We start from the raw sequence: 14,678 nt of genomic DNA on the forward strand, positions 1-14,678 counted from the left end.
GAAGATATCTATGACCTTCTACTGAATTCACAACCAGATGCCATTTTTCTTAAGGAAACATGGCTAAATGAGAGCTTGGGACCAGATGTTGCGATCGCCCTACCTCCCAACTATACGATCATTAGAAAGGATCATGTGGATAAAATTGGAGGGGGTATTGCACTATTTTTAAAAATGCTTACCCTTGTAAATGGGAGGACCTACCTTTGAAATGCTGTGAAGCCAGTTCTTTTAAACTTTTGCTTACATCTCAATTCACTTTCTCTGGGATCCTGATTTATCGACCTCCGGAACTGGCAGGATCAGGGGCATTGATGCTCCCAGAACTTATTTCCCGTTTGTTGTTGGAAGCAACTAATTCACTATCTTAGGAGACTTAAACATTCATTTTAATGAACCTACTTGTACTATCAGCACCACTTTGACTGCTGATTTGGCAGCCATGAATGTTCTACTTTGTAACTCAGGTCCCACCCATAAGGCAGGATAGCTATTAGACCCCATTTTTTCCAATTTAGGTAGTATCTCCTGCCAGGCAGCCTTCCCTATACTCTAGTCAGATCATTTTTTGGTTGGTTTTAAGTTGCAACTGGAGATGCAGTGCAAAAACTCCTTTACTTCCTCTACCAAGGCGGCGTTTAGAAACTGGAAGAATCTAAAGTAGATCTATTTAATCAACACCTCAAGAATAATATTCCTGCCATCACTTCAACCAATATAGCAGATGCTGACACTATTCAAGCGTGGTTGACGACATCTATTGATGCATGTCTTCCTACGTCTAACAAAAAAATGAACAATCATCGCCCTCCTGCCCCTTGGTTCTCTGAAAAATCAAAAGTAGTAAAAACCAAATGTAAAGCTTTGAAGAGACGGTGGAGGGAGGACTATGCGCCAGAATCACGATGAACTTATAAACTGGCAAAAAAAGATTACCGTGCCCTGGGTAACGCTGCTCGTTCTGAGCACGTAAATAACATCATTTCATTGGCACATAACAGTCCTAAAGTCCTATTTAAAGTAGTGAAAGAGCTGCCAGGCGCAGCTTGCCAACCAGCGCCACCTATGTTAAATGAAGCGCAATGTGAACATCTGGCAGAGTTCTTTATTGCTAAAACAGAAAAAATGTATATAGAATTTAATACCACGGCAACTAATGAGGAGTTGCAATTAAAGATCAATGTCTCCACATCAGGCTGTAACACTCTTCCAATGACGCAGGCCACTATTGCAAGACCTGGCAAGACGCTTGAAAACTGGCTGCCTCTAGATACTCCATCCTTCAGCCGCATCCTAACTAGCCTCAAATCTGGCTCTCCCAAGGACCCTCTCCCCATTCCCATTCTTCACAAACTGGAATTACCGCTACTCAATGTTATTATGGAACTGCTTAATGCGAAGCAATAGAACCAGCGTCTTGGAAACATGCTATGGTTCTCCCCCTGCTAAAAAAAAGTGAATGCTGATCCGGCGGAACCTTTTAACTTCCGGCCGATTTCATTACTCCCAGCTTTTTCTAAAATCTTAGAAAAACACATCAATCAGCAGCTGACGCAGTTTGTGGACTCCCAAAAAATCATACACACATCACAATCGGGATTTAGAGCTTTGCTTCTCTACAGAATCCACGCTCTTGGGAGTCACAGAAACTCTTCGCCAACGTCTTGACATGGGAGTAACTGTGGCACTCATACTGCTTGACTTGAGTGCTGCTTTCGACACTGTATCACACACTGCCCTTCTACAAGTTTTACATTCTCGGGGCATTGTCGGATCAGCACTCAAGTGGCTGTCGAGCTTTCTGTCTGGCAGGACTTTTCAGGTTTTTTCTCCGACCGCAAGCTCTAAGGCCCATGCTTCCCCGATACACACTATAGCTGAAGAGGCTGGGCTAACCATATTTTCATATGCGGTTGATAACCTAGCTAATCTTCTCCATCTCCACCTACTCTCTCCAGGTAGGGCTGCAAAAGATAGCTAGCTGAATGCATACCAACAGGTTGAAATTAAACGGGGGAAAACTGAAGTTTTTATCCTTGGAAGAAACAAAAATCTCTGGGGTCCCCAACATTGGCTGCCTCAAATGGGTGATCTCCCCCAACCGTCACAATCAGTCTGCCATTTTGCCATAATCATAGATGACCAACTATCTATGAGGCAGCAAGTGGTTAAGGACGCCTCAACCTGTTTCACCATCATAAGATGGCTCCAAAAAATACTTTGGATGTTACCATATTCTACGCAAAGAACAGTTATCCAGGCCTTGATTGTGTCCAAACTGGACTATGGCAATGTCCTGTATTTAGGAGCCAATAAGGATGTGGTTCGAAAACTTTGCCAGTTACCTAGAAAGCCCTCTATCTCCGGTTCTCTCCGCAACCTTCATTGGCTTAGGATGGAGAATCGCACTAAATTTAAAGTCCTATGCTATATGCATAGGATTAAATCGGGTGCGGCGCCACAGTATCTCAGTGCCTTGGTACACCCTTACCTCCCTACGCGTCTTCTTCGATCCTCTACTCAGGCAAAGTTTCAAGTCCTCAGGATCAAACGAGTACGTATGGGTGGTCGGTCTTTTGCTTGCTTAGCTCCTTCACTGTGGAATTCACTCCCCTTACGACTCCGGCATAAAACTATTTATTACAAATTCCGCAAAGACCAAAAAACGTGGTTGTTTAACCAATAGGGTATCTTTCTTCTTGCATGGGTCTGATGGCGCTGGGAATCCTCTGGGTAGCTGTATATATAAATTTAATAATAATGATCTCTAATAGAGTGCTCTACCTCGTACTCACTTCAATTGTCCAACTTGAGCATACTTGGAGACTTGAATCTTCATCTTGATCTAATCAACAATAAAGAAATCCAGGAGTTTACTAATGACCTGGCCACTTTCCAATCAGCTCAGTTAGTAAAACATTCAGCTATAATAATAATAATAATAATAATAATTCACTTTTGTAAAGCGCGAACAATCACCCGTAAGGGTCTCTAGGCGCTGGGGGCCGTCGGGAAGATTAAGCAAGCTATTGCCCAGAGTCACATGGTGCTGGGCTAATCTGCCACCGGCGCCGGGATTGAACCGTGATCCCCAGATTCCGGAGTCAGTCGTCCTGGCCGCGGCACCACACTTCTTCCCAGCTATGAGGCCGGCCATCTGCTGGACCCTGTTTTTTCCAAACTGGCACCATTTAAACTGCTCCCCCTATTCCAGTGACCTGGTCAAACCATTATTTGGTGCCTATGACCATTGATACACCTTGCATTGAAAAAACGTTACCGGTAACCCCACATTGAGAAAGTAGTGGCATAAACTGGACCCATCTTCCTTTTCAAGGTTTTTCGAAAGGAGTGTGCCTCTATTAGACTCCAGTATAGAACGGGCGGAGACTTCCACCAAAGCATGCAAGTCTGCTCTATTGTGAACAGCCTGATTAAACCCACCTCCACTCCTGGATTAGGGGAAGCTTCTAACAGCCACTGCAACAAGCTTGGTCAATGATCTTTATCTTTACTTTAACAGGGTGAGAAAAAAGTCAAACCTGTCTCTCTTGACACAGGGACCTGCCACTCACAATGGGCTCCCTTGGACCAATTGGCTCTACTTGACACAGATTCTATTTCCACCTTAATGCGTCAAGTGAAATCTGGATCTCCGGATGACCCATTTAAACCTGATTATATTTTGACATTTCAAGAGAGCGTCACACCCATATTTCTAGAATTAGCCAAACTCTTGCTGAGCACTGCAGAAGTATCAATATCATGGAAACACGCCAAGGTTATCCGCCTTCTAAAAAAGCCTTTGCTAAATGCCACTCAGCCAGAACATTATCAACCCATTTCTCTTCTGTCGTTTCTGCCCAAGGATGGGGAGAAACATGTAAACAATCTCCTAACCAAAATAATAGAACAATATAAAATATTAGATTGTCCCCACAATGGATTTAGATCATACAGCACCGAAATTGCTCTTTTATCAGTTACTGAATCCCTTTGCAGTACTGCAGATGCTGGGAAATCCCAGGCTCTGATTCTCTTATATTTAAGTGCGGCCTTCGACACTGTCTCACATGCAATAATATTAACTCGCCTCACTGACCTGGGGGTACAGGACAAAGGTCTGGCCTGGTTTACCTTCTTTTTAAAGAAGTGGTCTTTTCAAGTTATACCGTCTCCCTTTCGCCTCATCACAAAGAGGACTGGCTCCTTGCGTCCCTCGGGGTTTGGAGCGCAGTCCTACCATTTTTAATATTCACATTAGACCACTGGCGGATGTAGTGAAATATTTTGGAATATCTCACTAGTGTCGCATGCTGATGACACTCAGCTAATTATTTCCCTGTCGGCAGAGTCGACTGGCTTTTGTGTCAAATCTAAAAACTGTGTATCAGCATTGGCCAAATGGATGCACGACCACTGTTTAAAACTTAACAAACAAAAAAAAGAGATCCAAGGAGTACTCAGCCTAGCTGCCTGGATGCAATTTTACATGCCCTCCAGAACACTACGCTCCACCAATATAAAACCTGGCCCACATCCCTTGTCACAGCAGAGCCAGAACGGGAGGTTTCTCCTTCCATGTCTTAGCTCCGACCCAATGGAATTCTATGCCTCCTAACCTTAGAAAGATTCAATATCACTTACTGTCCTGGAAACAGTGGAGAAACCAGCTCTTCTCCATCTGGGCTGATGATTTCGTCTCTCTGCTGCTGTTTTTCTTAGGATCCTTTTATGTCCCTTGCTGACATTGTCTGACACCTGGACCCTCACCTTCCCCTCAGGGCAGGCAGCATTCAGGTGTTGTGCTTTCTAAGGCTCTGCTTCCCTCTTGTAAAGGGTCAAAGTGGTAACACCCTTGCAGCAAGTGCCTTTATCAGCCACAGAATTAAGATACAGTGCACACCAGTTCCTAGCCCAGTAAAGGCCTGAAACAAACCCAAAATGGAGCATGTACCTACATGTTCGCCTCCTCTGTTTGTACCTCATAAGTAGCTACCTGTGCACTTCCTCCATTTTCATGTCCCAGGCGAGCTTTTCTAAAGACACTTTTGATCCTTCTACTGCCAATCATGGCGTTTGTCTATCAGATCATTACTTGATGTCTGCCGTGTTCATCGAGTTACTCCGCTGCTTTAGCTGTCAATGAACCCTGCTGAGCGAGTATGCAGACATAAGGGAGTATGGAAGGTGATGAACAGGGAGTAAGGTAAAGCTGAAGAAATTCCCAACGGTGTATATGCTGCACTCATTTGAAAGAAATGGACATCTTGTCCCACTCTGCCAACAATCCCTCCACCGACCGAGAAGCATGCTGGCACCAAACCGAAGACATTAAGTCAGATACCCTGGTAAGGTAGAAAAAGACAAAAAGCAGACACTTATTGGTAGCAGAGATATTGCAGGTATATTACTGGTTGTGATGGAATCTCTATAATAAATGCTGCAATCTTCAAACAAATGCTTGAACCATACCTAGGAATGTGGCAAAGATAACTTAACAAACAGAAAAGTAAAGACAGTAGTTGGAACTTCAGCTGCTCCAGTGTAAACTGGAAAGTACTGTCAAGAAGAGTGTGAATGGAGCTACATTTGTTATTTACTTCCTGGAGCATTACCTTTATTATATACTTCCTGAAGCGTTACCTTTATTATATACTTCCTGAAGTGTTAACATTATTATATACATCCTGGAGCATTACCTTTATTATATACTTCCTGGAGCGTTACCTTTATTATATACTTCCTAGAGCCTTTCCTTTATTATATACTTCCTGGAGCACTACCTTTATTATATACTTCCTGAAGCGTTACATTTGTTATATACTTCATGAAGAGTTTTCTTTGTCATGTAGTCTTGAAAGGGTTACTGCTGTTATACAATTCCTGAAACTGAAGTGACAGCAGCACATTCTGATCCATCTCACTTTTTACACACTCCCTTCTTGTTTAAATGAAATCTTAGCCATGTGCGTCTTTGTAAAGCTGTACCTCTAGCAAGTGGGTGCTCCATGTGTGCTCTTTCTGTACTAAGTTACTCTGTGAACACTGGAAAATCACCTCCTTTTCTGAATTAAGTAAAATGTGACATGTTCAATAGAATATTTAGTTAAATATCTGTGTATGGTGAAATATCTCTTGGTAACTTTCATAAATAGTCATGACGAGATGTATTTTACAACTAGTTAAATATTGTGTATTCACATTCTCTTATATTTCCATTTAGTGATTTTAAATCTCTTTACATCCAATAGGAAACCAGCCTTGAATGCACAAATGATCGTGAATAATGACAGTAATCGTGCAAATCTGAAAAAAAGTGGTTAGAAAAAATGAACTCCAATATTCAGGAAAAGACCTGCATAGTCAGAGACTGAAGAACCTGAACATAAACTGATGGATACTGCAAGAGGCAGTCCAGAGAAATTCAGTGGATGTAAGAGTCAGAGCTGTGCACCTCCACGCAACAGGACTAAGAAATGACCTCTAGAAAATTAAGGCAACAACACTGACAAACCACTTCCTGTATAAACAGGCCTCCACCACCAGCTTTGATCATGTGTTCGGTATGAGGTTGATACACCATTGCTCTGCTTCCTGTAATGATGGCAGACCACCATTCAGCACGCTAGGTGTATTGAAAACTCTTTCTGGACAAACCACAGGAGCAAGAGAAAAGCACAAGGGAGTGGAGCCAGACAACTGAAGGGTAAAGGAAAGAGAGGGTCTCTGATCTACAACAGACTGTCCCAATGTGCATCAACCAGAAGGAAGACTAATCTTTTCTCGTAAACATGCAAAACCATTATGCAATCTAAAGACATACACATCTACGAAGAAGCTTTACTTGCCACAATTATAATATATGTAGTTGGTGAGTCTTGTATTTCATTGTGAAATCTGAAATCAACCATCCAAAATACCACACACATACAGGGAATGTGAGAATAACACAAGTGCTTTATCAGCCATGTTAGCCCCTCAGGAAACGCAGTCATGGGATGCAGACAAATATAAACCCGACCCAGAGACACTAACCAAGAAAGAAAAATCATACACAAGCAGCAATGAATGTGTGAATAACTTTAGTCAGTTAGCACTCCTAAAAGATGATCAGCGAACACACATGGGTAAAAAACTGTACCATTGCACTGAATGTGTTAAGAGCTTCAGTCAGTTATCACAACTCCAAATTCATCAGCGAACACACACTGGGGAACAACCATACCATTGCAATGAGTGTGCGAAGGCATTTAGTCAGTCATCAATTCTTCAAAGACATCAGCGAACACACACAGGAGAAAAACCATACCATTGCAATGAATGTGTGAAGAGCTTCAGTCAGTTATCACAACTCCAAAGACATCAGCGAACACACACTGGGGAAAAACCATACTATTGCAATGATTGTGGAAGTGGTTTTAGTGATTCCTCAACTCTCAGGATTCATCAGCGAACACACACAGGGGTAAAACCATACCATTGCACTGAATGTGTGAAGAGCTTCAGTCGGTTATCACACTTACAAGGACATCAGCGAACACACACTGGGGAAAAACCATACTATTGTAATGAATGTGGAAGTAGCTTTAGTGATTCCTCAAATCTCAGAAGTCATCAGCGAACACACACAGGGGAAAAGCCATTACAGTGCGGTGAATGTGTGAAGAGCTTCAGTCAGTTATCACAACTCCAAACACATCAGCGAACACACACTGGGGAAAAACCATACCATTGCAATAAATGTGTGAAGAGATTCAGTGTGTTATCAAATCTTCGAAGACATCAGCGAACACACACAGGAGAAAAACCATAGCATTGCCGTGAAGGTGTGAAGAGCTTCAGTGGGTTATTGGAGTTACTAAAACATATTTGAACACACATTGGGGAAAAACCATACAATTGCAATGAATGTGGAAGTAGGTTTAGTGACTCCTCAAATCTCAGAAGTCATCAGCGAACACACATGGGGAAAAGCCATTACAGTGCAGTGAATGTGTAAAGAGCTTTAGTGGGTCATCAGACCTACAAAAACATATTTGAACACACACTGGAGAAAAACCATACCATTGCAATGAATGTGGAAGTAGGTTTAGTGATTCCTCAAATCTCAGAAGTCATCAGAGAACACACACAGGGGAAAAGCCATTACAGTGCCGTGAATGTGTAAAGAGCATTAGTCTGTTATCAATTCTGCAGAGACATCAGCGAACACACAGAGGGGGAAAAACCATCTGATTGCAATGAATGTGGAAATAGTTTTAGTCGTTCCTCAAAATTAAGGAATCATCAGCGAACACACACAGGGGAAAAAAATTTCAAGTGCAGTGAGTGTGTTAAGTGCTTTAGTCAATTATCAGAAATACAAAGACATCAAGGAACACAGGTGATAAACCCCAACCACTGCAGTGAATGTGGAAGTAGTTTTAGTTATTGCTCAGCATTAAGGAATCATCAGCATACATACACAGGTGAAAACCCTACTACTGCAGTGAATGTGGAAGTAGTATTAGTGCCCCTTCAACATTAAGAAATCATCAGTGAACCCACTTAGGGGAAAAGCCATTCAAGTGAACTACACAAACCCTAACAGGGGAGAAACCATACCATTGTAGTGGATTTGGAAGTGTTGTGGGAAGGATTTTCAGCTAACTACAGGGATTAGTGATAAAGCCTATAAACACAACACACTTGAATAAGTTTAACAAGCACAGACTGGAGAATATTTCTAGCTGATTTTGGTGTTTGGTCATTTTGTGCAATAACTGGTTCAATGAGAGCTGCAAGAGAACAACGTCCAAAGGCACAAGAAGTAAAAGTAGGAAATTGTGACCTGTAACTCTGAGACTTAATGCTTGCAGCGCACAACATTTACCTCTGATGCCCAGATGCAGGAGAAATTATGCTCATTTCACTCTTCACATGCATCTGGGAATGCACCCACCATAGTGGCACTTCCCAAGAGGTGTCCAATATCAAGCTGGATCCTTGGGAAATTTGCTGGCTCACCACTGACTGTAAATGATTCACGGTCATATTAATTGTATATGAATATATTTTAGACCTTTCTTATTTACACAGAATCATCCGACCAACTCCTAACTGGTGAAAGGACAGGATCCATGCATGATGGCGAAAGTATTGATCAGAGAGAGAGCTGACGAAAAGTTTAGTTCTTAATACGTTTATGAAAGCTTGACAGTTAAGTAAAGAATCTTGAGCAGTAAAGAATTCTAGCTCTTAGAGTCCAGAACTATCGAGTTCCTGCTTTACATTTTTATTTTATTTATTTTTAATGTTGCTTTTATTGATTTTCAGGAAAAGGCACTTAGTGAAACCGCCATGCAGGGTGGTAAACAGTCAACCACAACAAACAAAACAATCATCCGAATGTGATCGATACTTTTGTACATTTACATACAGAAGACGAGATACCACCCATTGTTTACAATTCACTAGCCAGGGAGTACACGTTACATTTAGGACTCCCGGTTTTATGGTATTTATTTTTTTGCCATTTCCGTCTGTATTTATCCATATTTATTTTTTGCTACTTTTATCTGTATTTATCCATATTTAGTTTGGGTTTCGTGGAAAAATTAAGCGGAAATTAGTATATTTCCACATTTATTTAACTGATAAATATGCGCTCTTGCTTGAATGTGTGCCAGGTTTCAGTGCTGTGAACACCCGTAGAAGATAAATCAGTGCATTATATGAAAATATGCTAATTTCAGTATCAACCTTGTGCATAACTACTGCTGTTAAAGCCTCTTTACTAAAATTCCTTTCTTTTTTAACCCCCTTATCGATCAATCCACACATCTATTGGCCTGGCAGTCATGGCAAACAGTGTTTAGAATTACTCAAAAAGCACCCCAATTTCCGTTTTTATCCACATTTAAAAATAAATACAGACAAAAAAATAAATGTTTTCTGTCTGTATTTATCTGTAAAAATCAGTAAAAACGGAAAACAGGGAGCCTTAGTTACATTATACTGTCACCTAGTCAGCAGGTGTGGGCTCATGTTGATTTTTCGTTATTAAATAGTGCCGTAATGGTTCCCAAATGTCTTCGGGCTTAGAGGATGATGGAGGTTCTTCCACATACAACTCAAGGGTCTCCTTACAATAAACCATGTCGTTTATTCAGTGGTCAGTGCGCGGAACCAGGGAGCTCTCCCAGGTCAATGCTATTCGACATTTTGCTAGTAATAGAGCAATCCGCAAGAACTTCCCCAGGGCGCCTTTTACCTGAGGCACGAAGCTCAATAAGCAGACTGCAGCTGCACATTGTAGCTGTTGGCTGGACATGACCTGTAAACAGTGTATTACTTCTATCCAGACAGGAGCACACTGCCATGCCAAATTCCAAATGCCAAAAGCCTGCGTCCTTTTGGCTACATCTTTTACAATCACTTGTATCTCGGAGGCCATTTTTGTACAGTCTAAGTGGCGTGTGATAGACCTGGTGAATATATTTGAAATGAATGATTCTGAGATTGTCATTTGGGGTCAGTTTACCAGTTAGTGTGCATATTTGCTCCCAGTCTGATGGAGTCAGCGGAGGATCTCATTTGCTAATCCACCGAACCAAACTATCATCCCCCTCTCTCACCAGCTCAGCACACACCGCTTTGTATAGTTTAGTTACCAATTTTCGCTTCGAGGATGCCACCAATAAAAGCTGCAAGGATTGTAAGGAAGGTGGCTCCACGGGGAACGATTTATAAAGTGCTTTGAACGCAAGTTTCTGGCGATGAATAGTGAACTTAAATAACAGTGACTGATTGGTGATGTATTTAAGGTCCTCAGAGGTGAGAAACTGCCCTTCCGCAAAGAGATCCTGCATGTGTTAAATACCCACCGCTTGTAACGAACGGATCGCCCCCGAGACTTGTGTAACTGAGAGTGAGGCATGATGTGCAATCGGAAGCGCCGGGGCATATATTGGGAGCTTGGCCGCCAGTTTACCAATAGTTTGCCAGGCGGCAATAGTAGTGTCTATAGTATTTATTTCCGTCTGGGGAGTGCCTCTACTTGTATGTGCAAGTATCCCATCTAGGGGAATAGGATGCACATCCCCGTCTTCCACATGGGATGTGAAGGCATGCGGGTTGTGCCAGTAATAGGCATACTGTGCCTGTGCACAGAGGTAATACAAGTATAAATCTGGTGCGCAGAAGCCACCCTGTGCATAATCCAGGGTAAGTGTATGCCAGCTTGCCCTAGCTTGTTTTCTATTCCATATAAGCCGAAGTAAATGGGTGTGGATAGAGTGAAAGAGCTGCTTCGGTAATTTAAGAAAAAGCACCATATCGTCAGCATATAAGGATATACTGACGGGACGATGGCTGAAGTTTAGTGCTGATCTCTATTTTGGAAAGTTTGACTCGTATGTCCCGCACTATACCTGCTGTTGTGCTTATAAGACCCCTCTCACAGTAACTTTAAAGGCCTCCCATAGTGTGGCGGCACTGTCTACTGTGCCTACATTTATTTCAAAGAATTGTGCTATCGCTTGTCTTACGGTGTCATGATCTGATTAAGTGCAGGAGAGCGGAACGACCTCTGTGACCCAATTGTTGCATTCTTCACTTAAAAGCCAATAGACCAGTCTGAACCAAGAGTTATGTGCAGGTGTGGCGTTTGTACCCTCCCTAACTTCCTCATTGCGTACACGCCAAGCATCCACCAGCCCCATCTCCAGCATGGCATCACGTATACACTGAGCGACTTTTATGGTACGTGCCCCAAGCGGGTTCGACCTGTCTCTGGCAGGGTTCAACTGCGTATTGAAGTCACCCCCCCATAGAATGGCTGCATCTGGCCATTCATTCAGCGTTGTAAGCATTCAAAGAAATACCTGTGGCTCATCCAAAATGGGGCCATAAATATTAATGACCGTAATCATAGATTGCCCTAGTTTCCCATGGACCATAGCACAGCGCCCTTCAAGTCAAGTCAAAAAGCTTTATTTCGATAAAAATTATCATAAAAGCATATACAAGAAAAGCATGACAAAAATGAGAGTTCATTTAGGGAACAATTTTACAGCAAATTCCTGATGATGGCTTGATGACTAGTTTAAAAACATATTAAAAAAATACTGATTTAAAACTATGGTTTAAAACTGTAGTTTTAAAAAAGCATATAAAAAGACAATTCATTATATCAACTAGTGCAGTTATTCAGTTTGTTTCTGATGATCCAGGACCAGCCCAGGAATTTTGCCACAGCACAGACTAGGACCAAACTTGTGTCAGAACGCAAAATGCGTAAAGCAACTCGATAGTTCGAAATGCCTAGAAGACGACAGGCGGGGGCTAACCATCGCCTTCTAGGATTACTATACACTGGGCATTCAAACATAATGTGTGCTATACTTTCAACCTTTTATGGGCATATCGGGCAAGTAGCAGGGGTCTGGTAGGGAGGCTTCCATTTGCTGGTAAATTCGCGGGTAGGGAGGGTCTCGAGTCTGAATTGAAAGTACAATGCTCTGTCCCTAGGTTTTGTTATAAACTCAAGAAAGGGCTCAAAGTTAACTGACTGCTTGAAGGTGTAATAAGCTTCAGTTAGTCTTCCAGGGTTGGGTCTACTAAGATCTCGATTGTCGATCCAAGCCCAATAGGCTTTTTTGATGTCGGCCTTGCTCACAGGGGCTCCATGTTCCCAAAGGTCGTTGAAGCCAAGCTGGATAAGGGATTTTTTAATATTACGTAGCCAGCTTATTTTTTGGGAGCCAGATGTGTTCATTAATTCTCTCAAGCCCTCAGTATATTTTTTCAACTCCGGGGTACGCCATAAACGAGCCCAAAATAAAAGGGGACGTAACCTGGCAATGTCCTTAAGTGAGCGCCTACCCAGATCGCTGAAAAGAGGTTTCAAAGGAGTACCCCTGGGCATTGCTACTAATTCTCTTAGGAATTTGTTCTCGGACAAAGTAAGTTCGTCTGTGTTCTCGAACCCCCACAGTTCGGCTCCATACATAGCTGAACCTACTGCTTTGGCCTGATAGATTGTTAATGCGGGAGTAATTGGCTTACTCCTCGAGGAGCGATGTTCTTTAGCAATTACCCCCGCAGCCCGCTTATGATTAAGTAGCATTTTGTGAATGTGGGGCTTCCAGCTCATGTTGTCGGAGATCCTAATACCTAGATAGTCGAATAATTTGACGTATTCTAGGGGGACTCCATCAGAAGAAATAGATACACTAGGTGATTTACGAGATTTAAAAGAGAGGAGCTTAGTTTTGGAAGTGTTAATGACCAAGCCTCTCATCAGTGCCCTTCATCATCAACGTATGTTTTATGCAGTGTGAACTGTAATCCTCTTTTAAACAGAACAAGAACCCCGCTTGCATACGTGGAGTATGAAGAAGCCTTGTACCCAGCCCACTTAATTGCAATTCAAGTTTCTGAAGATTTGGTAAGATGCGTTTCCTGTAAGAGAGCTATCTGAACTGCATGTCTGTCTAGATATGCCAACACCTGATGGATTTTTTTGGAGGTGTTGTGCTTTCTGACATTCCACGTCAGACAGGTGTAACTATCGTACATAAGCTATAGTGACAAAATTAGGCTGAAGCGAGTATCGACTCAAAGCAGGCAGGACCATAAAAGTAGTTGTATAACGTGATCAGCATATAGGTACAATCTCGTGACACCAGTCCCCAATAAGAGCAGCACAGCCCCACATCCCCACCCTTTGCAACAATCCCCAGTCACCAAAACCATATTCAAAAATGCATTAAATCCCAGTGTAAAGATTGTTTCTGTGTAAGCCATAGTAGGTGCAACCTCATCTCGTGCATCTGTATAATCACACCGGACTGAATTTAGAACAACACTATAAAAGTCCCCCACCCCGTCCCACTTCAGCACCCGAACATTGCCAAAGCCATACCCAATGCCCACTCAAGACCCCAGTAACAAGAAAAACAATAGTGCAGTAATGTGGGGTACACCCATTTAGGGGGCATTGCAACACAACCAACCCCCCAGTGGATAAGGGACGTGGCCACCGACTGCCCAGGTGTAATTCCCGATCCATCACACCTATCACTGAAATAAGGCATGCATTCAACGAGTCACCATTGCATGCATAGAAACAAATCCAGTTGGCCGCACACTGCTCGTCACACCAGCATGTTGCCTCAAGGAACTCTGGTAGATGTAGTGGCGACGGCGAGTACGCCTATGCCACAGTGTTGAAAAAATGTATGTGTCGCATTAGCCATCCCTGGACACGTGTTTCGAGGTAGTTGCCTCTCGTCAGCAGGGAGTAGGTAAGTGTAAAGGGGTGCCGCGTGGACTGCCAATAACGTAAAAACAGGTAGAGTACCTCTCATGGCGCGCAGGTGCTGGTCCAGAGCTCGTCAGCCCAAATGGCTCAAGGGAGCCTTTATATAACAAATCCAGTTGGCCGCACACTGCTCGTCACACCAGCATGTTGCCCCAAGGAACTCTGGTAGATGTAGTGGCGACGGCGAGTACGCCTATGCCACAGTGTTGAAAAAAAGTATGTGTCGCATTAGCCATCCCTGGACACGTGTTTAGAGGTAGTTGCCTCTCGTCAGCAGGGAGTAGGTAAGTGTAACGGGGTGCTGCGTGGACTGCCAATAACGTAAAAACAGGTAGAGTACCTCTCATGGCGCGCAGGTGCTGGTCCAGAG

At 42.8% G+C, this 14,678-nt stretch overlaps 1 pseudogene across 1 annotated transcript in view; it reads left to right on the plus strand.

The window, feature by feature from the left end:
- LOC146839463 (uncharacterized) overlaps positions 1 to 14,351 on the plus strand; it is a 49,596-nt pseudogene extending 35,245 nt beyond the window's left edge. The window contains exon 2 of the transcript XR_014981085.1: positions 6,255 to 14,351. The product of XR_014981085.1 is annotated as an uncharacterized LOC146839463 (transcript). The remainder of the gene's footprint in view (positions 1 to 6,254) is intronic.
- Positions 14,352 to 14,678: the final 327 nt, after the last annotated feature.

This window comes from Triturus cristatus, chromosome 4_1 (genome assembly GCF_964204655.1).
Source record: "Triturus cristatus chromosome 4_1, aTriCri1.1, whole genome shotgun sequence".
Classification (NCBI taxonomy): Eukaryota; Metazoa; Chordata; class Amphibia; order Caudata; family Salamandridae; genus Triturus; species Triturus cristatus.